This window comes from Poecile atricapillus, chromosome 1, assembly GCF_030490865.1.
Source record: "Poecile atricapillus isolate bPoeAtr1 chromosome 1, bPoeAtr1.hap1, whole genome shotgun sequence".
Lineage (NCBI taxonomy): Eukaryota > Metazoa > Chordata > Aves > Passeriformes > Paridae > Poecile > Poecile atricapillus.
In genome coordinates, this window is record NC_081249.1 from 117,357,361 (window position 1) to 117,381,711 (window position 24,351).

The window sequence follows — 24,351 nt, forward strand, 5'->3', positions numbered from 1 at the left end:
CATTTACGCCTCTCTGTGACACCACAGTGCTGACAGAGGCATTATTCCCCTCTCTGGGACATCACAGTCATGACAGCCTCAAATTCATCCCCTCTCTAACACCGCAGCACTGACTGATCCACTTTTCCTCCATTTGTGACATCAGAGCAGTGACAGGCCCAACTTACATCTGTTGATGACACCAAAGTGGTGGCAGCCTCAGTTTCTTCCTCTCTGTGACATCACAAAAATGAGTGACCCAGTTTCACCTCTCTCTGACATCACTGCAGTCAGTGACAAGTCCAATTTACACCTCTCTGGGACACCACAGTTGTGACAGACTCATTATTCTCTTCTCTGTGACATCACAGCAGAGACAGAACCAATTCAAACCTCTCTCTGATACCATAGGCATGACATCCCCAACTGCATCCCCTCTGTGGCAACAGACAAGTCAGAACACCTGTGGAACTTTCTCTCAGACTCCACAGCTGTGATAGCCCCTGTTTTCCTCTCTCTGGGACATCACAGCAGTGGGACACCCCAATCTACGCCTCTCTGGGACATCACAGCAGTGAAAGACCCAGTTTCCACCCTTGAAGACACCACAGCACTGACAGACCAAATTTCACCCTTTCTGTCACACCACAGATGGAACAAGCCCAACTTACACCTATCTGACACACCCCAGCGGTGACAGTGCCACGTTTCTCCTCTTCGTGACATAACATCAAAGACAAGTGGGAATTCATCCCCTCCTATAGGCCACAGCAGTGACAGCCTCAGTTTTCCTCTCTCTGGGAGATCACTGCACTGACAAGTCCAATTGACACCTCTCTGTGACACCACGGCGCTGAAAGACCCATTATTCCCCTCTCTGGGACATCACATCAGAACCAATTTAAAACTCTCTGTCATACCACAGCCCTAACAACCCCAATTCCATCCCCTTTGTGGCAACAGACAAGTCATAGCACCTGTGCAACTTTCTCTGGACTGCACAACAGCGATCAATCCACTTTTCCCCTCTCTGGGACACCACAGCAGTGACAGACTCACTTTTCCCCTCTTTGTGACACCACAGAAGTGACAGGCCCAATTGATGCCTCTCTGTGACACCAGTGCAGAGGCAGTCTCAGTTTTTTCCTCTCTGTGACATCACACCAATCAGGGACCCATTTTCCCCTCTCTATCACATCACTGCACTGACAACTCTCATTTACGCCTCTCTGTGACACCACAGTGCTGACAGAGGCATTATTCCCCTCTCTGGGACATCACAGTCATGACAGCCTCAAATTCATCCCCTCTCTAACACCGCAGCACTGACTGATCCACTTTTCCTCCATTTGTGACATCAGAGCAGTGACAGGCCCAACTTACATCTGTTGATGACACCAAAGTGGTGGCAGCCTCAGTTTCTTCCTCTCTGTGACATCACAAAAATGAGTGACCCAGTTTCACCTCTCTCTGACATCACTGCAGTCAGTGACAAGTCCAATTTACACCTCTCTGGGACACCACAGTTGTGACAGACTCATTATTCTCTTCTCTGTGACATCACAGCAGAGACAGAACCAATTCAAACCTCTCTCTGATACCATAGGCATGACATCCCCAACTGCATCCCCTCTGTGGCAACAGACAAGTCAGAACACCTGTGGAACTTTCTCTCAGACTCCACAGCTGTGATAGCCCCTGTTTTCCTCTCTCTGGGACATCACAGCAGTGGGACACCCCAATCTACGCCTCTCTGGGACATCACAGCAGTGAAAGACCCAGTTTCCACCCTTGAAGACACCACAGCACTGACAGACCAAATTTCACCCTTTCTGTCACACCACAGATGGAACAAGCCCAACTTACACCTATCTGACACACCCCAGCGGTGACAGTGCCACGTTTCTCCTCTTCGTGACATAACATCAAAGACAAGTGGGAATTCATCCCCTCCTATAGGCCACAGCAGTGACAGCCTCAGTTTTCCTCTCTCTGGGAGATCACTGCACTGACAAGTCCAATTGACACCTCTCTGTGACACCACGGCGCTGAAAGACCCATTATTCCCCTCTCTGGGACATCACATCAGAACCAATTTAAAACTCTCTGTCATACCACAGCCCTAACAACCCCAATTCCATCCCCTTTGTGGCAACAGACAAGTCATAGCACCTGTGCAACTTTCTCTGGACTGCACAACAGCGATCAATCCACTTTTCCCCTCTCTGGGACACCACAGCAGTGACAGACTCACTTTTCCCCTCTTTGTGACACCACAGAAGTGACAGGCCCAATTGATGCCTCTCTGTGACACCAGTGCAGAGGCAGTCTCAGTTTTTTCCTCTCTGTGACATCACACCAATCAGGGACCCATTTTCCCCTCTCTATCACATCACTGCACTGACAACTCTCATTTACGCCTCTCTGTGACACCACAGTGCTGACAGAGGCATTATTCCCCTCTCTGGGACATCACAGTCATGACAGCCTCAAATACATCCCCTCTCTAACACCGCAGCACTGACTGATCCACTTTTCCTCCATTTGTGACATCAGAGCAGTGACAGGCCCAACTTACATCTGTTGATGACACCAAAGTGGTGGCAGCCTCAGTTTCTTCCTCTCTGTGACATCACAAAAATGAGTGACCCAGTTTCACCTCTCTCTGACATCACTGCAGTCAGTGACAAGTCCAATTTACACCTCTCTGGGACACCACAGTTGTGACAGACTCATTATTCTCTTCTCTGTGACATCACAGCAGAGACAGAACCAATTCAAACCTCTCTCTGATACCATAGGCATGACATCCCCAACTGCATCCCCTCTGTGGCAACAGACAAGTCAGAACACCTGTGGAACTTTCTCTCAGACTCCACAGCTGTGATAGCCCCTGTTTTCCTCTCTCTGGGACATCACAGCAGTGGGACACCCCAATCTACGCCTCTCTGGGACATCACAGCAGTGAAAGACCCAGTTTCCACCCTTGAAGACATCACAGCACTGACAGACCAAATTTCACCCTTTCTGTCACACCACAGATCGAACAAGCCCAACTTACACCTATCTGACACACCCCAGCGGTGACAGTGCCACGTTTCTCCTCTCCGTGACATAACATCAAAGACAAGTGGGAATTCATCCCCTCCTATAGGCCACAGCAGTGACAGCCTCAGTTTTCCTCTCTCTGGGAGATCACTGCACTGACAAGTCCAATTGACACATCTCTGTGACACCACGGCGCTGAAAGACCCATTATTCCCCTCTCTGGGACATCACATCAGAACCAATTTAAAACTCTCTGTCATACCACAGCCCTAACAACCCCAATTCCATCCCCTTTGTGGCAACAGACAAGTCATAGCACCTGTGCAACTTTCTCTGGGACTGCACAACAGTGATCAATCCACTTTTCCCCTCTCTGGGACACCACAGCAGTGACAGACTCACTTTTCCCCTCTTTGTGACATCACAGAAGTGACAGGCCCAATTGATGCCTCTCTGTGACACCAGTGCAGAGGCAGTCTCAGTTTTTTCCTCTCTGTGACATCACACCAATCGGGGACCCATTTTCCCCTCTCTATCACATCACTGCACTGACAACTCTCATTTACGCCTCTCTGTGACACCACAGTGCTGACAGAGGCATTATTCCCCTCTCTGGGACATCACAGTCATGACAGCCTCAAATTCATCCCCTCTCTAACACCGCAGCACTGACTGATCCACTTTTCCTCCATTTGTGACATCAGAGCAGTGACAGGCCCAACTTACATCTGTTGATGACACCAAAGTGGTGGCAGCCTCAGTTTCTTCCTCTCTGTGACATCACAAAAATGAGTGACCCAGTTTCACCTCTCTCTGACATCACTGCAGTCAGTGACAAGTCCAATTTACACCTCTCTGGGACACCACAGTGGTGACAGACTCATTATTCTCTTCTCTGTGACATCACAGCAGAGACAGAACCAATTCAAACCTCTCTCTGATACCATAGCCATGACATCCCCAACTGCATCCCCTCTGTGGCAACAGACAAGTCAGAACACCTGTGGAACTTTCTCTCAGACTCCACAGCTGTGATAGCCCCTGTTTTCCTCTCTCTGGGACATCACGGCAGTGGGACACCCCAATCTACGCCTCTCTGGGACATCACAGCAGTGAAGGACCCAGTTTCCACCCTTTAAGACATCACAGCAATGACAGACCAAATTTCACCCTTTCTGTCACACCACAGATGGAACAAGCCCAACTTACACCTATCTGACACACCCCAGCGGTGACAGTGCCACGTTTCTCCTCTTCGTGACATAACATCAAAGACAAGTGGGAATTCATCCCCTCCTATAGGCCACAGCAGTGACAGCCTCAGTTTTCCTCTCTCTGGGAGATCACTGCACTGACAAGTCCAATTGACACCTCTCTGTGACACCACGGCGCTGAAAGACCCATTATTCCCCTCTCTGGGACATCACATCAGAACCAATTTAAAACTCTCTGTCATACCACAGCCCTAACAACCCCAATTCCATCCCCTTTGTGGCAACAGACAAGTCATAGCACCTGTGCAACTTTCTCTGGGACTGCACAACAGTGATCACTCCACTTTTCCCCTCTCTGGGACACCACAGCAGTGACAGACTCACTTTTCCCCTCTTTGTGACATCACAGAAGTGACAGGCCCAATTGATGCCTCTCTGTGACACCAGTGCAGAGGCAGTCTCAGTTTTATCCTCTCTGTGACATCACACCAATCAGGGACCCATTTTCCCCTCTCTATCACATCACTGCACTGACAACTCGAATTTACGCCTCTCTGTGACACCACAGTGCTGACAGAGGCATTATTCCCCTCTCTGGGACATCACAGTCATGACAGCCTCAAATTCATCCCCTCTCTAACACCGCAGCACTGACTGATCCACTTTTCCTCCATTTGTGACATCAGAGCAGTGACAGGCCCAACTTACATCTGTTGATGACACCAAAGTGGTGGCAGCCTCAGTTTCTTCCTCTCTGTGACATCACAAAAATGAGTGACCCAGTTTCACCTCTCTCTGACATCACTGCAGTCAGTGACAAGTCCAATTTACACCTCTCTGGGACACCACAGTGGTGACAGACTCATTATTCTCTTCTCTGTGACATCACAGCAGAGACAGAACCAATTCAAACCTCTCTCTGATACCATAGCCATGATATCCCCAACTGCATCCCCTCTGTGGCAACAGACAAGTCAGAACACCTGTGGAACTTTCTCTCAGACTCCACAGCTGTGATAGCCCCTGTTTTCCTCTCTCTGGGACATCACAGCAATGGGACACCCCAATCTACGCCTCTCTGGGACATCACAGCAGTGAAGGACCCAGTTTCCACCCTTTAAGACATCACAGCAATGACAGACCAAATTTCACCCTTTCTGTCACACCACAGATGGAACAAGCCCAACTTTTACCTATCTGACACACCCCAGCGGTGACAGTGCCACGTTTCTCCTCTTCGTGACATAACATCAAAGACAAGTGGGAATTCATCCCCTCCTATAGGCCACAGCAGTGACAGCCTCAGTTTTCCTCTCTCTGGGAGATCACTGCACTGACAAGTCCAATTGACACCTCTCTGTGACACCACGGCGCTGAAAGACCCATTATTCCCCTCTCTGGGACATCACATCAGAACCAATTTAAAACTCTCTGTCATACCACAGCCCTAACAACCCCAATTCCATCCCCTTTGTGGCAACAGACAAGTCATAGCACCTGTGCAACTTTCTCTGGGACTGCACAACAGTGATCACTCCACTTTTCCCCTCTCTGGGACACCACAGCAGTGACAGACTCACTTTTCCCCTCTTTGTGACATCACAGAAGTGACAGGCCCAATTGATGCCTCTCTGTGACACCAGTGCAGAGGCAGTCTCAGTTTTTTCCTCTCTGTGACATCACACCAGTCAGGGACCCATTTTCCCCTCTCTATCACATCACTGCACTGACAACTCTCATTTACGCCTCTCTGTGACACCACAGTGCTGACAGAGGCATTATTCCCCTCTCTGGGACATCACAGTCATGACAGCCTCAAATTCATCCCCTCTCTAACACCGCAGCACTGACTGATCCACTTTTCCTCCATTTGTGACATCAGAGCAGTGACAGGCCCAACTTACATCTGTTGATGACACCAAAGTGGTGGCAGCCTCAGTTTCTTCCTCTCTGTGACATCACAAAAATGAGTGACCCAGTTTCACCTCTCTCTGACATCACTGCAGTCAGTGACAAGTCCAATTTACACCTCTCTGGGACACCACAGTGGTGACAGACTCATTATTCTCTTCTCTGTGACATCACAGCAGAGACAGAACCAATTCAAACCTCTCTCTGATACCATAGCCATGATATCCCCAACTGCATCCCCTCTGTGGCAACAGACAAGTCAGAACACCTGTGGAACTTTCTCTCAGACTCCACAGCTGTGATAGCCCCTGTTTTCCTCTCTCTGGGACATCACAGCAATGGGACACCCCAATCTACGCCTCTCTGGGACATCACAGCAGTGAAAGACCCAGTTTCCACCCTTGAAGACACCACAGCAATGACAGACCAAATTTCACCCTTTCTGTCACACCACAGATGGAACAAGCCCAACTTACACCTATCTTACACACCCCAGCGGTGACAGTGCCACGTTTCTCCTCTTCGTGACATAACATCAAAGACAAGTGGGAATTCATCCCCTCCTATAGGCCACAGCAGTGACAGCCTCAGTTTTCCTCTCTCTGGGAGATCACTGCACTGACAAGTCCAATTGACACCTCTCTGTGACACCACGGCGCTGAAAGACCCATTATTCCCCTCTCTGGGACATCACATCAGAACCAATTTAAAACTCTCTGTCATACCACAGCCCTAACAACCCCAATTCCATCCCCTTTGTGGCAACAGACAAGTCATAGCACCTGTGCAACTTTCTCTGGGACTGCACAACAGTGATCACTCCACTTTTCCCCTCTCTGGGACACCACAGCAGTGACAGACTCACTTTTCCCCTCTTTGTGACATCACAGAAGTGACAGGCCCAATTGATGCTTCTCTGTGACACCAGTGCAGAGGCAGTCTCAGTTTTTTCCTCTCTGTGACATCACACCAATCGGGGACCCATTTTCCCCTCTCTATCACATCACTGCACTGACAACTCTCATTTACGCCTCTCTGTGACACCACAGTGCTGACAGAGGCATTATTCCCCTCTCTGGGACATCACAGTCATGACAGCCTCAAATTCATCCCCTCTCTAACACCGCAGCACTGACTGATCCACTTTTCCTCCATTTGTGACATCAGAGCAGTGACAGGCCCAACTTACATCTGTTGATGACACCAAAGTGGTGGCAGCCTCAGTTTCTTCCTCTCTGTGACATCACAAAAATGAGAGACCCAGTTTCACCTCTCTCTGACATCACTGCAGTCAGTGACAAGTCCAATTTACACCTCTCTGGGACACCACAGTGGTGACAGACTCATTATTCTCTTCTCTGTGACATCACAGCAGAGACAGAACCAATTCAAACCTCTCTCTGATACCATAGCCATGATATCCCCAACTGCATCCCCTCTGTGGCAACAGACAAGTCAGAACACCTGTGGAACGTTCTCTCAGACTCCACAGCTGTGATAGCCCCTGTTTTCCTCTCTCTGGGACATCACAGCAGTGGGACACCCCAATCTACGCCTCTCTGGGACATCACAGCAGTGAAAGACCCAGTTTCCACCCTTGAAGACACCACAGCAATGACAGACCAAATTTCACCCTTTCTGTCACACCACAGATGGAACAAGCCCAACTTACACCTATCTTACACACCCCAGCGGTGACAGTGCCACGTTTCTCCTCTTCATGACATAACATCAAAGACAAGTGGGAATTCATCCCCTCCTATAGGCCACAGCAGTGACAGCCTCAGTTTTCCTCTCTCTGGGAGATCACTGCACTGACAAGTCCAATTGACACCTCTCTGTGACACCACGGCACTGAAAGACCCATTATTCCCCTCTCTGGGACATCACATCAGAACCAATTTAAAACTCTCTGTCATACCACAGCCCTAACAACCCCAATTCCATCCCCTTTGTGGCAACAGACAAGTCATAGCACCTGTGCAACTTTCTCTGGGACTGCACAACAGTGATCACTCCACTTTTCCCCTCTCTGGGACACCACAGCAGTGACAGACTCACTTTTCCCCTCTTTGTGACATCACAGAAGTGACAGGCCCAATTGATGCCTCTCTGTGACACCAGTGCAGAGGCAGTCTCAGTTTTTTCCTCTCTGTGACATCACACCAGTCAGGGACCCATTTTCCCCTCTCTATCACATCACTGCACTGACAACTCGAATTTACGCCTCTCTGTGACACCACAGTGCTGACAGAGGCATTATTCCCCTCTCTGGGACATCACAGTCATGACAGCCTCAAATTCATCCCCTCTCTAACACCGCAGCACTGACTGATCCACTTTTCCTCCATTTGTGACATCAGAGCAGTGACAGGCCCAACTTACATCTGTTGATGACACCAAAGTGGTGGCAGCCTCAGTTTCTTCCTCTCTGTGACACCACAAAAATGAGTGACCCAGTTTCACCTCTCTCTGACATCACTGCAGTCAGTGACAAGTCCAATTTACACCTCTCTGGGACACCACAGTGGTGACAGACTCATTATTCTCTTCTCTGTGACATCACAGCAGAGACAGAACCAATTCAAACCTCTCTCTGATACCATAGGCATGACATCCCCAACTGCATCCCCTCTGTGGCAACAGACAAGTCAGAACACCTGTGGAACTTTCTCTCAGACTCCACAGCTGTGATAGCCCCTGTTTTCCTCTCTCTGGGACATCACAGCAGTGGGACACCCCAATCTACGCCTCTCTGGGACATCACAGCAGTGACAGACCCAGTTTCCACCCTTTAAGACATCACAGCACTGACAGACCAAATTTCACCCTTTCTGTCACACCACAGATGGAACAAGCCCAACTTACACCTATCTGACACACCCCAGCGGTGACAGTGCCACGTTTCTCCTCTCCGTGACATAACATCAAAGACAAGTGGGAATTCATCCCCTCCTATAGGCCACAGCAGTGACAGCCTCAGTTTTCCTCTCTCTGGGAGATCACTGCACTGACAAGTCCAATTGACACATCTCTGTGACACCACGGCGCTGAAAGACCCATTATTCCCCTCTCTGGGACATCACATCAGAACCAATTTAAAACTCTCTGTCATACCACAGCCCTAACAACCCCAATTCCATCCCCTTTGTGGCAACAGACAAGTCATAGCACCTGTGCAACTTTCTCTGGGACTGCACAACAGCGATCAATCCACTTTTCCCCTCTCTGGGACACCACAGCAGTGACAGACTCACTTTTCCCCTCTTTGTGACATCACAGAAGTGACAGGCCCAATTGATGCCTCTCTGTGACACCAGTGCAGAGGCAGTCTCAGTTTTTTCCTCTCTGTGACATCACACCAATCAGGGACCCATTTTCCCCTCTCTATCACATCACTGCACTGACAACTCTCATTTACGCCTCTCTGTGACACCACAGTGCTGACAGAGGCATTATTCCCCTCTCTGGGACATCACAGTCATGACAGCCTCAAATTCATCCCCTCTCTAACACCGCAGCACTGACTGATCCACTTTTCCTCCATTTGTGACATCAGAGCAGTGACAGGCCCAACTTACATCTGTTGATGACACCAAAGTGGTGGCAGCCTCAGTTTCTTCCTCTCTGTGACATCACAAAAATGAGTGACCCAGTTTCACCTCTCTCTGACATCTCTGCAGTCAGTGACAAGTCCAATTTACACCTCTCTGGGACACCACAGTTGTGACAGACTCATTATTCTCTTCTCTGTGACATCACAGCAGAGACAGAACCAATTCAAACCTCTCTCTGATACCATAGGCATGACATCCCCAACTGCATCCCCTCTGTGGCAACAGACAAGTCAGAACACCTGTGGAACTTTCTCTCAGACTCCACAGCTGTGATAGCCCCTGTTTTCCTCTCTCTGGGACATCACAGCAGTGGGACACCCCAATCTACGCCTCTCTGGGACATCACAGCAGTGAAAGACCCAGTTTCCACCCTTTAAGACATCACAGCACTGACAGACCAAATTTCACCCTTTCTGTCACACCACAGATGGAACAAGCCCAACTTACACCTATCTGACACACCCCAGCGGTGACAGTGCCACGTTTCTCCTCTTCGTGACATAACATCAAAGACAAGTGGGAATTCATCCCCTCCTATAGGCCACAGCAGTGACAGCCTCAGTTTTCCTCTCTCTGGGAGATCACTGCACTGACAAGTCCAATTGACACCTCTCTGTGACACCACGGCGCTGAAAGACCCATTATTCCCCTCTCTGGGACATCACATCAGAACCAATTTAAAACTCTCTGTCATACCACAGCCCTAACAACCCCAATTCCATCCCCTTTGTGGCAACAGACAAGTCATAGCACCTGTGCAACTTTCTCTGGGACTGCACAACAGTGATCACTCCACTTTTCCCCTCTCTGGGACACCACAGCAGTGACAGACTCACTTTTCCCCTCTTTGTGACATCACAGAAGTGACAGGCCCAATTGATGCCTCTCTGTGACACCAGTGCAGAGGCAGTCTCAGTTTTTTCCTCTCTGTGACATCACACCAATCAGGGACCCATTTTCCCCTCTCTATCACATCACTGCACTGACAACTCTCATTTACGCCTCTCTGTGACACCACAGTGCTGACAGAGGCATTATTCCCCTCTCTGGGACATCACAGTCATGACAGCCTCAAATTCATCCCCTCTCTAACACCGCAGCACTGACTGATCCACTTTTCCTCCATTTGTGACATCAGAGCAGTGACAGGCCCAACTTACATCTGTTGATGACACCAAAGTGGTGGCAGCCTCAGTTTCTTCCTCTCTGTGACACCACAAAAATGAGTGACCCAGTTTCACCTCTCTCTGACATCACTGCAGTCAGTGACAAGTCCAATTTACACCTCTCTGGGACACCACAGTGGTGACAGACTCATTATTCTCTTCTCTGTGACATCACAGCAGAGACAGAACCAATTCAAACCTCTCTCTGATACCATAGGCATGACATCCCCAACTGCATCCCCTCTGTGGCAACAGACAAGTCAGAACACCTGTGGAACTTTCTCTCAGACTCCACAGCTGTGATAGCCCCTGTTTTCCTCTCTCTGGGACATCACAGCAGTGGGACACCCCAATCTACGCCTCTCTGGGACATCACAGCAGTGAAAGACCCAGTTTCCACCCTTGAAGACATCACAGCACTGACAGACCAAATTTCACCCTTTCTGTCACACCACAGATGGAACAAGCCCAACTTACACCTATCTGACACACCCCAGTGGTGACAGTGCCACGTTTCTCCTCTTCGTGACATAACATCAAAGACAAGTGGGAATTCATCCCCTCCTATGGGCCACAGCAGTGACAGCCTCAGTTTTCCTCTCTCTGGGAGATCACTGCACTGACAAGTCCAATTGACACCTCTCTGTGACACCACGGCGCTGAAAGACCCATTATTCCCCTCTCTGGGACATCACATCAGAACCAATTTAAAACTCTCTGTCATACCACAGCCCTAACAACCCCAATTCCATCCCCTTTGTGGCAACAGACAAGTCATAGCACCTGTGCAACTTTCTCTGGACTGCACAACAGCGATCAATCCACTTTTCCCCTCTCTGGGACACCACAGCAGTGACAGACTCACTTTTCCCCTCTTTGTGACACCACAGAAGTGACAGGCCCAATTGATGCCTCTCTGTGACACCAGTGCAGAGGCAGTCTCAGTTTTTTCCTCTCTGTGACATCACACCAATCAGGGACCCATTTTCCCCTCTCTATCACATCACTGCACTGACAACTCGAATTTACGCCTCTCTGTGACACCACAGTGCTGACAGAGGCATTATTCCCCTCTCTGGGACATCACAGTCATGACAGCCTCAAATACATCCCCTCTCTAACACCGCAGCACTGACTGATCCACTTTTCCTCCATTTGTGACATCAGAGCAGTGACAGGCCCAACTTACATCTGTTGATGACACCAAAGTGGTGGCAGCCTCAGTTTCTTCCTCTCTGTGACATCACAAAAATGAGTGACCCAGTTTCACCTCTCTCTGACATCACTGCAGTCAGTGACAAGTCCAATTTACACCTCTCTGGGACACCACAGTTGTGACAGACTCATTATTCTCTTCTCTGTGACATCACAGCAGAGACAGAACCAATTCAAACCTCTCTCTGATACCATAGGCATGACATCCCCAACTGCATCCCCTCTGTGGCAACAGACAAGTCAGAACACCTGTGGAACTTTCTCTCAGACTCCACAGCTGTGATAGCCCCTGTTTTCCTCTCTCTGGGACATCACAGCAGTGGGACACCCCAATCTACGCCTCTCTGGGACATCACAGCAGTGACAGACCCAGTTTCCACCCTTTAAGACATCACAGCACTGACAGACCAAATTTCACCCTTTCTGTCACACCACAGATGGAACAAGCCCAACTTACACCTATCTGACACACCCCAGCGGTGACAGTGCCACGTTTCTCCTCTCCGTGACATAACATCAAAGACAAGTGGGAATTCATCCCCTCCTATAGGCCACAGCAGTGACAGCCTCAGTTTTCCTCTCTCTGGGAGATCACTGCACTGACAAGTCCAATTGACACATCTCTGTGACACCACGGCGCTGAAAGACCCATTATTCCCCTCTCTGGGACATCACATCAGAACCAATTTAAAACTCTCTGTCATACCACAGCCCTAACAACCCCAATTCCATCCCCTTTGTGGCAACAGACAAGTCATAGCACCTGTGCAACTTTCTCTGGACTGCACAACAGCGATCAATCCACTTTTCCCCTCTCTGGGACACCACAGCAGTGACAGACTCACTTATCCTCTCTTTGTGACACCACAGAAGTGACAGGCCCAATTGATGCCTCTCTGTGACACCAGTGCAGAGGCAGTCTCAGTTTTTTCCTCTCTGTGACATCACACCAATCAGGGACCCATTTTCCCCTCTCTATCACATCACTGCACTGACAACTCTCATTTACGCCTCTCTGTGACACCACAGTGCTGACAGAGGCATTATTCCCCTCTCTGGGACATCACAGTCATGACAGCCTCAAATTCATCCCCTCTCTAACACCGCAGCACTGACTGATCCACTTTTCCTCCATTTGTGACATCAGAGCAGTGACAGGCCCAACTTACATCTGTTGATGACACCAAAGTGGTGGCAGCCTCAGTTTCTTCCTCTCTGTGACATCACAAAAATGAGTGACCCAGTTTCACCTCTCTCTGACATCTCTGCAGTCAGTGACAAGTCCAATTTACACCTCTCTGGGACACCACAGTTGTGACAGACTCATTATTCTCTTCTCTGTGACATCACAGCAGAGACAGAACCAATTCAAACCTCTCTCTGATACCATAGGCATGACATCCCCAACTGCATCCCCTCTGTGGCAACAGACAAGTCAGAACACCTGTGGAACTTTCTCTCAGACTCCACAGCTGTGATAGCCCCTGTTTTCCTCTCTCTGGGACATCACAGCAGTGGGACACCCCAATCTACGCCTCTCTGGGACATCACAGCAGTGAAAGACCCAGTTTCCACCCTTGAAGACATCACAGCACTGACAGACCAAATTTCACCCTTTCTGTCACACCACAGATGGAACAAGCCCAACTTACACCTATCTGACACACCCCAGTGGTGACAGTGCCACGTTTCTCCTCTTCGTGACATAACATCAAAGACAAGTGGGAATTCATCCCCTCCTATGGGCCACAGCAGTGACAGCCTCAGTTTTCCTCTCTCTGGGAGATCACTGCACTGACAAGTCCAATTGACACCTCTCTGTGACACCACGGCGCTGAAAGACCCATTATTCCCCTCTCTGGGACATCACATCAGAACCAATTTAAAACTCTCTGTCATACCACAGCCCTAACAACCCCAATTCCATCCCCTTTGTGGCAACAGACAAGTCATAGCACCTGTGCAGCTTTCTCTGGACTGCACAACAGCGATCAATCCACTTTTCCCCTCTCTGGGACACCACAGCAGTGACAGACTCACTTTTCCCCTCTTTGTGACACCACAGAAGTGACAGGCCCAATTGATGCCTCTCTGTGACACCAGTGCAGAGGCAGTCTCAGTTTTTTCCTCTCTGTGACATCACACCAATCAGGGACCCATTTTCCCCTCTCTATCACATCACTGCACTGACAACTCTCATTTACGCCTCTCTGTGACACCACAGTGCTGACAGAGGCATTATTCCCCTCTCTGGGACATCACAGTCATGACAGCCTCAAATACATCCCCTCTCTAACACCGCAGCACTGACTGATCCACTTTTCCTCCATTTGTGACATCAGAGCAGTGACAGGCCCAACTTACATCTGTTGATGACACCAAAGTGGTGGCAGCCTCAGTTTCTTCCTCTCTGTGACATCACAAAAATGAGTGACCCAGTTTCACCTCTCTCTGACATCACTGCAGTCAGTGACAAGTCCAATTTACACCTCTCTGGGACACCACAGTTGTGACAGACTCATTATTCTCTTCTCTGTGACATCACAGCAGAGACAGAACCAATTCAAACCTCTCTCTGATACCATAGGCATGACATCCCCAACTGCATCCCCTCTGTGGCAACAGACAAGTCAGAACACCTGTGGAACTTTCTCTCAGACTCCACAGCTGTGATAGCCCCTGTTTTCCTCTCTCTGGGACATCACAGCAGTGGGACACCCCAATCTACGCCTCTCTGGGACATCACAGCAGTGACAGACCCAGTTTCCACCCTTTAAGACATCACAGCACTGACAGACCAAATTTCACCCTTTCTGTCACACCACAGATGGAATAAGCCCAACTTACACCTATCTGACACACCCCAGCGGTGACAGTGCCACGTTTCTCCTCTCCGTGACATAACATCAAAGACAAGTGGGAATTCATCCCCTCCTATAGGCCACAGCAGTGACAGCCTCAGTTTTCCTCTCTCTGGGAGATCACTGCACTGACAAGTCCAATTGACACCTCTCTGTGACACCACGGCGCTGAAAGACCCATTATTCCCCTCTCTGGGACATCACATCAGAACCAATTTAAAACTCTCTGTCATACCACAGCCCTAACAACCCCAATTCCATCCCCTTTGTGGCAACACACAAGTCATAGCACCTGTGCAACTTTCTCTGGACTGCACAACAGCGATCAATCCACTTTTCCCCTCTCTGGGACACCACAGCAGTGACAGACTCACTTATCCCCTCTTTGTGACACCACAGAAGTGACAGGCCCAATTGATGCCTCTCTGTGACACCAGTGCAGAGGCAGTCTCAGTTTTTTCCTCTCTGTGACATCACACCAATCAGGGACCCATTTTCCCCTCTCTATCACATCACTGCACTGACAACTCTCATTTACGCCTCTCTGTGACACCACAGTGCTGACAGAGGCATTATTCCCCTCTCTGGGACATCACAGTCATGACAGCCTCAAATTCATCCCCTCTCTAACACCGCAGCACTGACTGATCCACTTTTCCTCCATTTGTGACATCAGAGCAGTGACAGGCCCAACTTACATCTGTTGATGACACCAAAGTGGTGGCAGCCTCAGTTTCTTCCTCTCTGTGACATCACAAAAATGAGTGACCCAGTTTCACCTCTCTCTGACATCTCTGCAGTCAGTGACAAGTCCAATTTACACCTCTCTGGGACACCACAGTTGTGACAGACTCATTATTCTCTTCTCTGTGACATCACAGCAGAGACAGAACCAATTCAAACCTCTCTCTGATACCATAGGCATGACATCCCCAACTGCATCCCCTCTGTGGCAACAGACAAGTCAGAACACCTGTGGAACTTTCTCTCAGACTCCACAGCTGTGATAGCCCCTGTTTTCCTCTCTCTGGGACATCACAGCAGTGGGACACCCCAATCTACGCCTCTCTGGGACATCACAGCAGTGAAAGACCCAGTTTCCACCCTTGAAGACATCACAGCACTGACAGACCAAATTTCACCCTTTCTGTCACACCACAGATGGAACAAGCCCAACTTACACCTATCTGACACACCCCAGCGGTGACAGTGCCACGTTTCTCCTCTCCGTGACATAACATCAAAGACAAGTGGGAATTCATCCCCTCCTATAGGCCACAGCAGTGACAGCCTCAGTTTTCCTCTCTCTGGGAGATCACTGCACTGACAAGTCCAATTGACACATCTCTGTGACACCACGGCGCTGAAAGACCCATTATTCCCCTCTCTGGGACATCACATCAGAACCAATTTAAAACTCTCTGTCATACCACAGCCCTAACAACCCCAATTCCATCCCCTTTGTGGCAACAGACAAGTCATAGCACCTGTGCAACTTTCTCTGGGACTGCACAACAGCGATCAATCCACTTTTCCCCTCTCTGGGACACCACAGCAGTGACAGACTCACTTATCCCCTCTTTGTGACACCACAGAAGTGACAGGCCCAATTGATGCCTCTCTGTGACACCAGTGCAGAGGCAGTCTCAGTTTTTTCCTCTCTCTGACATCACACCAATCAGGGACCCATTTTCCCCTCTCTATCACATCACTGCACTGACAACTCTCATTTACGCCTCTCTGTGACACCACAGTGCTGACAGAGGCATTATTCCCCTCTCTGGGACATCACAGTCATGACAGCCTCAAATTCATCCCCTCTCTAACACCGCAGCACTGACTGATCCACTTTTCCTCCATTTGTGACATCAGAGCAGTGACAGGCCCAACTTACATCTGTTGATGACACCAAAGTGGTGGCAGCCTCAGTTTCTTCCTCTCTGTGACATCACAAAAATGAGTGACCCAGTTTCACCTCTCTCTGACATCACTGCAGTCAGTGACAAGTCCAATTTACACCTCTCTGGGACACCACAGTGGTGACAGACTCATTATTCTCTTCTCTGTGACATCACAGCAGAGACAGAACCAATTCAAACCTCTCTCTGATACCATAGCCATGACATCCCCAACTGCATCCCCTCTGTGGCAACAGACAAGTCAGAACACCTGTGGAACTTTCTCTCAGACTCCACAGCTGTGATAGCCCCTGTTTTCCTCTCTCTGGGACATCACAGCAGTGGGACACCCCAATCTACGCCTCTCTGGGACATCACAGCAGTGAAAGACCCAGTTTCCACCCTTTAAGACATCACAGCACTGACAGACCAAATTTCACCCTTTCTGTCACACCACAGATGGAACAAGCCCAACTTACACCTATCTGACACACCCCAGCGGTGACAGTGCCACGTTTCTCCTCTCCGTGACATAACATCAAAGACAAGTGGGAATTCATCCCCTCCTATAGGCCACAGCAGTGACAGCCTCAGTTTTCCTCTCTCTGGGAGATCACTGCACTGACAAGTCCAATTGACACATCTCTGTGACACCACGGCGCTGAAAGACCCATTATTCCCCTCTCTTGGACATCACATCAGAACCAATTTAAAACTCTCTGTCATACCACAGCCCTAACAACCCCAATTCCATCCCCTTTGTGGCAACAGACAAGTCATAGCACCTGTGCAACTTTCTCTGGACTGCACAACAGCGATCAATCCACTTTTCCCCTCTCTGGGACACCACAGCAGTGACAGACTCACTTATCCCCTCTTTGTGACACCACAGAAGTGACAGGCCCAATTGATGCCTCTCTGTGACACCAGTGCAGAGGCAGTCTCAGTTTTTTCCTCTCTCTGACATCACACCAATCAGGGACCCATTTTCCCCTCTCTATCACATCACTGCACTGACAACTCTCATTTACGCCTCTCTGTGACACCACAGTGCTGACAGAGGCATTATTCCCCTCTCTGGGACATCACAGTCATGACAGCCTCAAATTCATCCCCTCTCTAACACCGCAGCACTGACTGATCCACTTTTCCTCCATTTGTGACATCAGAGCAGTGACAGGCCCAACTTACATCTGTTGATGACACCAAAGTGGTGGCAGCCTCAGTTTCTTCCTCTCTGTGACATCACAAAAATGAGTGACCCAGTTTCACCTCTCTCTGACATCACTGCAGTCAGTGACAAGTCCAATTTACACCTCTCTGGGACACCACAGTGGTGACAGACTCATTATTCTCTTCTCTGTGACATCACAGCAGAGACAGAACCAATTCAAACCTCTCTCTGATACCATAGGCATGACATCCCCAACTGCATCCCCTCTGTGGCAACAGACAAGTCAGAACACCTGTGGAACTTTCTCTCAGACTCCACAGCTGTGATAGCCCCTGTTTTCCTCTCTCTGGGACATCACAGCAGTGGGACACCCCAATCTACGCCTCTCTGGGACATCACAGCAGTGAAAGACCCAGTTTCCACCCTTTAAGACATCACAGCACTGACAGACCAAATTTCACCCTTTCTGTCACACCACAGATGGAACAAGCCCAACTTACACCTATCTGACACACCCCAGCGGTGACAGTGCCACGTTTCTCCTCTCCGTGACATAACATCAAAGACAAGTGGGAATTCATCCCCTCCTATAGGCCACAGCAGTGACAGCCTCAGTTTTCCTCTCTCTGGGAGATCACTGCACTGACAAGTCCAATTGACACATCTCTGTGACACCACGGCGCTGAAAGACCCATTATTCCCCTCTCTTGGACATCACATCAGAACCAATTTAAAACTCTCTGTCATACCACAGCCCTAACAACCCCAATTCCATCCCCTTTGTGGCAACAGACAAGTCATAGCACCTGTGCAACTTTCTCTGGACTGCACAACAGCGATCAATCCACTTTTCCCCTCTCTGGGACACCACAGCAGTGACAGACTCACTTATCCTCTCTTTGTGACACCACAGAAGTGACAGGCCCAATTGATGCCTCTCTGTGACACCAGTGCAGAGGCAGTCTCAGTTTTTTCCTCTCTGTGACATCACACCAATCAGGGACCCATTTTCCCCTCTCTATCACATCACTGCACTGACAACTCTCATTTACGCCTCTCTGTGACACCACAGTGCTGACAGAGGCATTATTCCCCTCTCTGGGACATCACAGTCATGACAGCCTCAAATTCATCCCCTCTCTAACACCGCAGCACTGACTGATCCACTTTTCCTCCATTTGTGACATCAGAGCAGTGACAGGCCCAACTTACATCTGTTGATGACACCAAAGTGGTGGCAGCCTCAGTTTCTTCCTCTCTGTGACATCACAAAAATGAGTGACCCAGTTTCACCTCTCTCTGACATCTCTGCAGTCAGTGACAAGTCCAATTTACACCTCTCTGGGACACCACAGTTGTGACAGACTCATTATTCTCTTCTCTGTGACATCACAGCAGAGACAGAACCAATTCAAACCTCTCTCTGATACCATAGGCATGACATCCCCAACTGCATCCCCTCTGTGGCAACAGACAAGTCAGAACACCTGTGGAACTTTCTCTCAGACTCCACAGCTGTGATAGCCCCTGTTTTCCTCTCTCTGGGACATCACAGCAGTGGGACACCCCAATCTACGCCTCTCTGGGACATCACAGCAGTGAAAGACCCAGTTTCCACCCTTGAAGACATCACAGCACTGACAGACCAAATTTCACCCTTTCTGTCACACCACAGATGGAACAAGCCCAACTTACACCTATCTGACACACCCCAGTGGTGACAGTGCCACGTTTCTCCTCTTCGTGACATAACATCAAAGACAAGTGGGAATTCATCCCCTCCTATGGGCCACAGCAGTGACAGCCTCAGTTTTCCTCTCTCTGGGAGATCACTGCACTGACAAGTCCAATTGACACCTCTCTGTGACACCACGGCGCTGAAAGACCCATTATTCCCCTCTCTGGGACATCACATCAGAACCAATTTAAAACTCTCTGTCATACCACAGCCCTAACAACCCCAATTCCATCCCCTTTGTGGCAACAGACAAGTCATAGCACCTGTGCAGCTTTCTCTGGACTGCACAACAGCGATCAATCCACTTTTCCCCTCTCTGGGACACCACAGCAGTGACAGACTCACTTTTCCCCTCTTTGTGACACCACAGAAGTGACAGGCCCAATTGATGCCTCTCTGTGACACCAGTGCAGAGGCAGTCTCAGTTTTTTCCTCTCTGTGACATCACACCAATCAGGGACCCATTTTCCCCTCTCTATCACATCACTGCACTGACAACTCTCATTTACGCCTCTCTGTGACACCACAGTGCTGACAGAGGCATTATTCCCCTCTCTGGGACATCACAGTCATGACAGCCTCAAATACATCCCCTCTCTAACACCGCAGCACTGACTGATCCACTTTTCCTCCATTTGTGACATCAGAGCAGTGACAGGCCCAACTTACATCTGTTGATGACACCAAAGTGGTGGCAGCCTCAGTTTCTTCCTCTCTGTGACATCACAAAAATGAGTGACCCAGTTTCACCTCTCTCTGACATCACTGCAGTCAGTGACAAGTCCAATTTACACCTCTCTGGGACACCACAGTTGTGACAGACTCATTATTCTCTTCTCTGTGACATCACAGCAGAGACAGAACCAATTCAAACCTCTCTCTGATACCATAGGCATGACATCCCCAACTGCATCCCCTCTGTGGCAACAGACAAGTCAGAACACCTGTGGAACTTTCTCTCAGACTCCACAGCTGTGATAGCCCCTGTTTTCCTCTCTCTGGGACATCACAGCAGTGGGACACCCCAATCTACGCCTCTCTGGGACATCACAGCAGTGACAGACCCAGTTTCCACCCTTTAAGACATCACAGCACTGACAGACCAAATTTCACCCTTTCTGTCACACCACAGATGGAATAAGCCCAACTTACACCTATCTGACACACCCCAGCGGTGACAGTGCCACGTTTCTCCTCTCCGTGACATAACATCAAAGACAAGTGGGAATTCATCCCCTCCTATAGGCCACAGCAGTGACAGCCTCAGTTTTCCTCTCTCTGGGAGATCACTGCACTGACAAGTCCAATTGACACCTCTCTGTGACACCACGGCGCTGAAAGACCCATTATTCCCCTCTCTGGGACATCACATCAGAACCAATTTAAAACTCTCTGTCATACCACAGCCCTAACAACCCCAATTCCATCCCCTTTGTGGCAACAGACAAGTCATAGCACCTGTGCAACTTTCTCTGGACTGCACAACAGCGATCAATCCACTTTTCCCCTCTCTGGGACACCACAGCAGTGACAGACTCACTTATCCCCTCTTTGTGACACCACAGAAGTGACAGGCCCAATTGATGCCTCTCTGTGACACCAGTGCAGAGGCAGTCTCAGTTTTTTCCTCTCTGTGACATCACACCAATCAGGGACCCATTTTCCCCTCTCTATCACATCACTGCACTGACAACTCTCATTTACGCCTCTCTGTGACACCACAGTGCTGACAGAGGCATTATTCCCCTCTCTGGGACATCACAGTCATGACAGCCTCAAATTCATCCCCTCTCTAACACCGCAGCACTGACTGATCCACTTTTCCTCCATTTGTGACATCAGAGCAGTGACAGGCCCAACTTACATCTGTTGATGACACCAAAGTGGTGGCAGCCTCAGTTTCTTCCTCTCTGTGACATCACAAAAATGAGTGACCCAGTTTCACCTCTCTCTGACATCACTGCAGTCAGTGACAAGTCCAATTTACACCTCTCTGGGACACCACAGTGGTGACAGACTCATTATTCTCTTCTCTGTGACATCACAGCAGAGACAGAACCAATTCAAACCTCTCTCTGATACCATAGCCATGACATCCCCAACTGCATCCCCTCTGTGGCAACAGACAAGTCAGAACACCTGTGGAACTTTCTCTCAGACTCCACAGCTGTGATAGCCCCTGTTTTCCTCTCTCTGGGACATCACAGCAGTGGGACACCCCAATCTACGCCTCTCTGGGACATCACAGCAGTGAAAGACCCAGTTTCCACCCTTTAAGACATCACAGCACTGACAGACCAAATTTCACCCTTTCTGTCACACCACAGATGGAACAAGCCCAACTTACACCTATCTGACACACCCCAGCGGTGACAGTGCCACGTTTCTCCTCTCCGTGACATAACATCAAAGACAAGTGGGAATTCATCCCCTCCTATAGGCCACAGCAGTGACAGCCTCAGTTTTCCTCTCTCTGGGAGATCACTGCACTGACAAGTCCAATTGACACATCTCTGTGACACCACGGCGCTGAAAGACCCATTATTCCCCTCTCTGGGACATCACATCAGAACCAATTTAAAACTCTCTGTCATACCACAGCCCTAACAACCCCAATTCCATCCCCTTTGTGGCAACACACAAGTCATAGCACCTGTGCAACTTTCTCTGGACTGCACAACAGCGATCAATCCACTTTTCCCCTCTCTGGGACACCACAGCAGTGACAGACTCACTTATCCCCTCTTTGTGACACCACAGAAGTGACAGGCCCAATTGATGCCTCTCTGTGACACCAGTGCAGAGGCAGTCTCAGTTTTTTCCTCTCTGTGACATCACACCAATCAGGGACCCATTTTCCCCTCTCTATCACATCACTGCACTGACAACTCTCATTTACGCCTCTCTGTGACACCACAGTGCTGACAGAGGCATTATTCCCCTCTCTGGGACATCACAGTCATGACAGCCTCAAATTCATCCCCTCTCTAACACCGCAGCACTGACTGATCCACTTTTCCTCCATTTGTGACATCAGAGCAGTGACAGGCCCAACTTACATCTGTTGATGACACCAAAGTGGTGGCAGCCTCAGTTTCTTCCTCTCTGTGACATCACAAAAATGAGTGACCCAGTTTCACCTCTCTCTGACATCTCTGCAGTCAGTGACAAGTCCAATTTACACCTCTCTGGGACACCACAGTTGTGACAGACTCATTATTCTCTTCTCTGTGACATCACAGCAGAGACAGAACCAATTCAAACCTCTCTCTGATACCATAGGCATGACATCCCCAACTGCATCCCCTCTGTGGCAACAGACAAGTCAGAACACCTGTGGAACTTTCTCTCAGACTCCACAGCTGTGATAGCCCCTGTTTTCCTCTCTCTGGGACATCACAGCAGTGGGACACCCCAATCTACGCCTCTCTGGGACATCACAGCAGTGAAAGACCCAGTTTCCACCCTTTAAGACATCACAGCAATGACAGACCAAATTTCACCCTTTCTGTCACACCACAGATGGAACAAGCCCAACTTACACCTATCTGACACACCCCAGCGGTGACAGTGCCACGTTTCTCCTCTCCGTGACATAACATCAAAGACAAGTGGGAATTCATCCCCTCCTATAGGCCACAGCAGTGACAGCCTCAGTTTTCCTCTCTCTGGGAGATCACTGCACTGACAAGTCCAATTGACACATCTCTGTGACACCACGGCGCTGAAAGACCCATTATTCCCCTCTCTGGGACATCACATCAGAACCAATTTAAAACTCTCTGTCATACCACAGCCCTAACAACCCCAATTCCATCCCCTTTGTGGCAACAGACAAGTCATAGCACCTGTGCAACTTTCTCTGGGACTGCACAACAGCGATCAATCCACTTTTCCCCTCTCTGGGACACCACAGCAGTGACAGACTCACTTATCCCCTCTTTGTGACACCACAGAAGTGACAGGCCCAATTGATGCCTCTCTGTGACACCAGTGCAGAGGCAGTCTCAGTTTTTTCCTCTCTCTGACATCACACCAATCAGGGACCCATTTTCCCCTCTCTATCACATCACTGCACTGACAACTCTCATTTACGCCTCTCTGTGACACCACAGTGCTGACAGAGGCATTATTCCCCTCTCTGGGACATCACAGTCATGACAGCCTCAAATTCATCCCCTCTCTAACACCGCAGCACTGACTGATCCACTTTTCCTCCATTTGTGACATCAGAGCAGTGACAGGCCCAACTTACATCTGTTGATGACACCAAAGTGGTGGCAGCCTCAGTTTCTTCCTCTCTGTGACATCACAAAAATGAGTGACCCAGTTTCACCTCTCTCTGACATCACTGCAGTCAGTGACAAGTCCAATTTACACCTCTCTGGGACACCACAGTTGTGACAGACTCATTATTCTCTTCTCTGTGACATCACAGCAGAGACAGAACCAATTCAAACCTCTCTCTGATACCATAGGCATGACATCCCCAACTGCATCCCCTCTGTGGCAACAGACAAGTCAGAACAC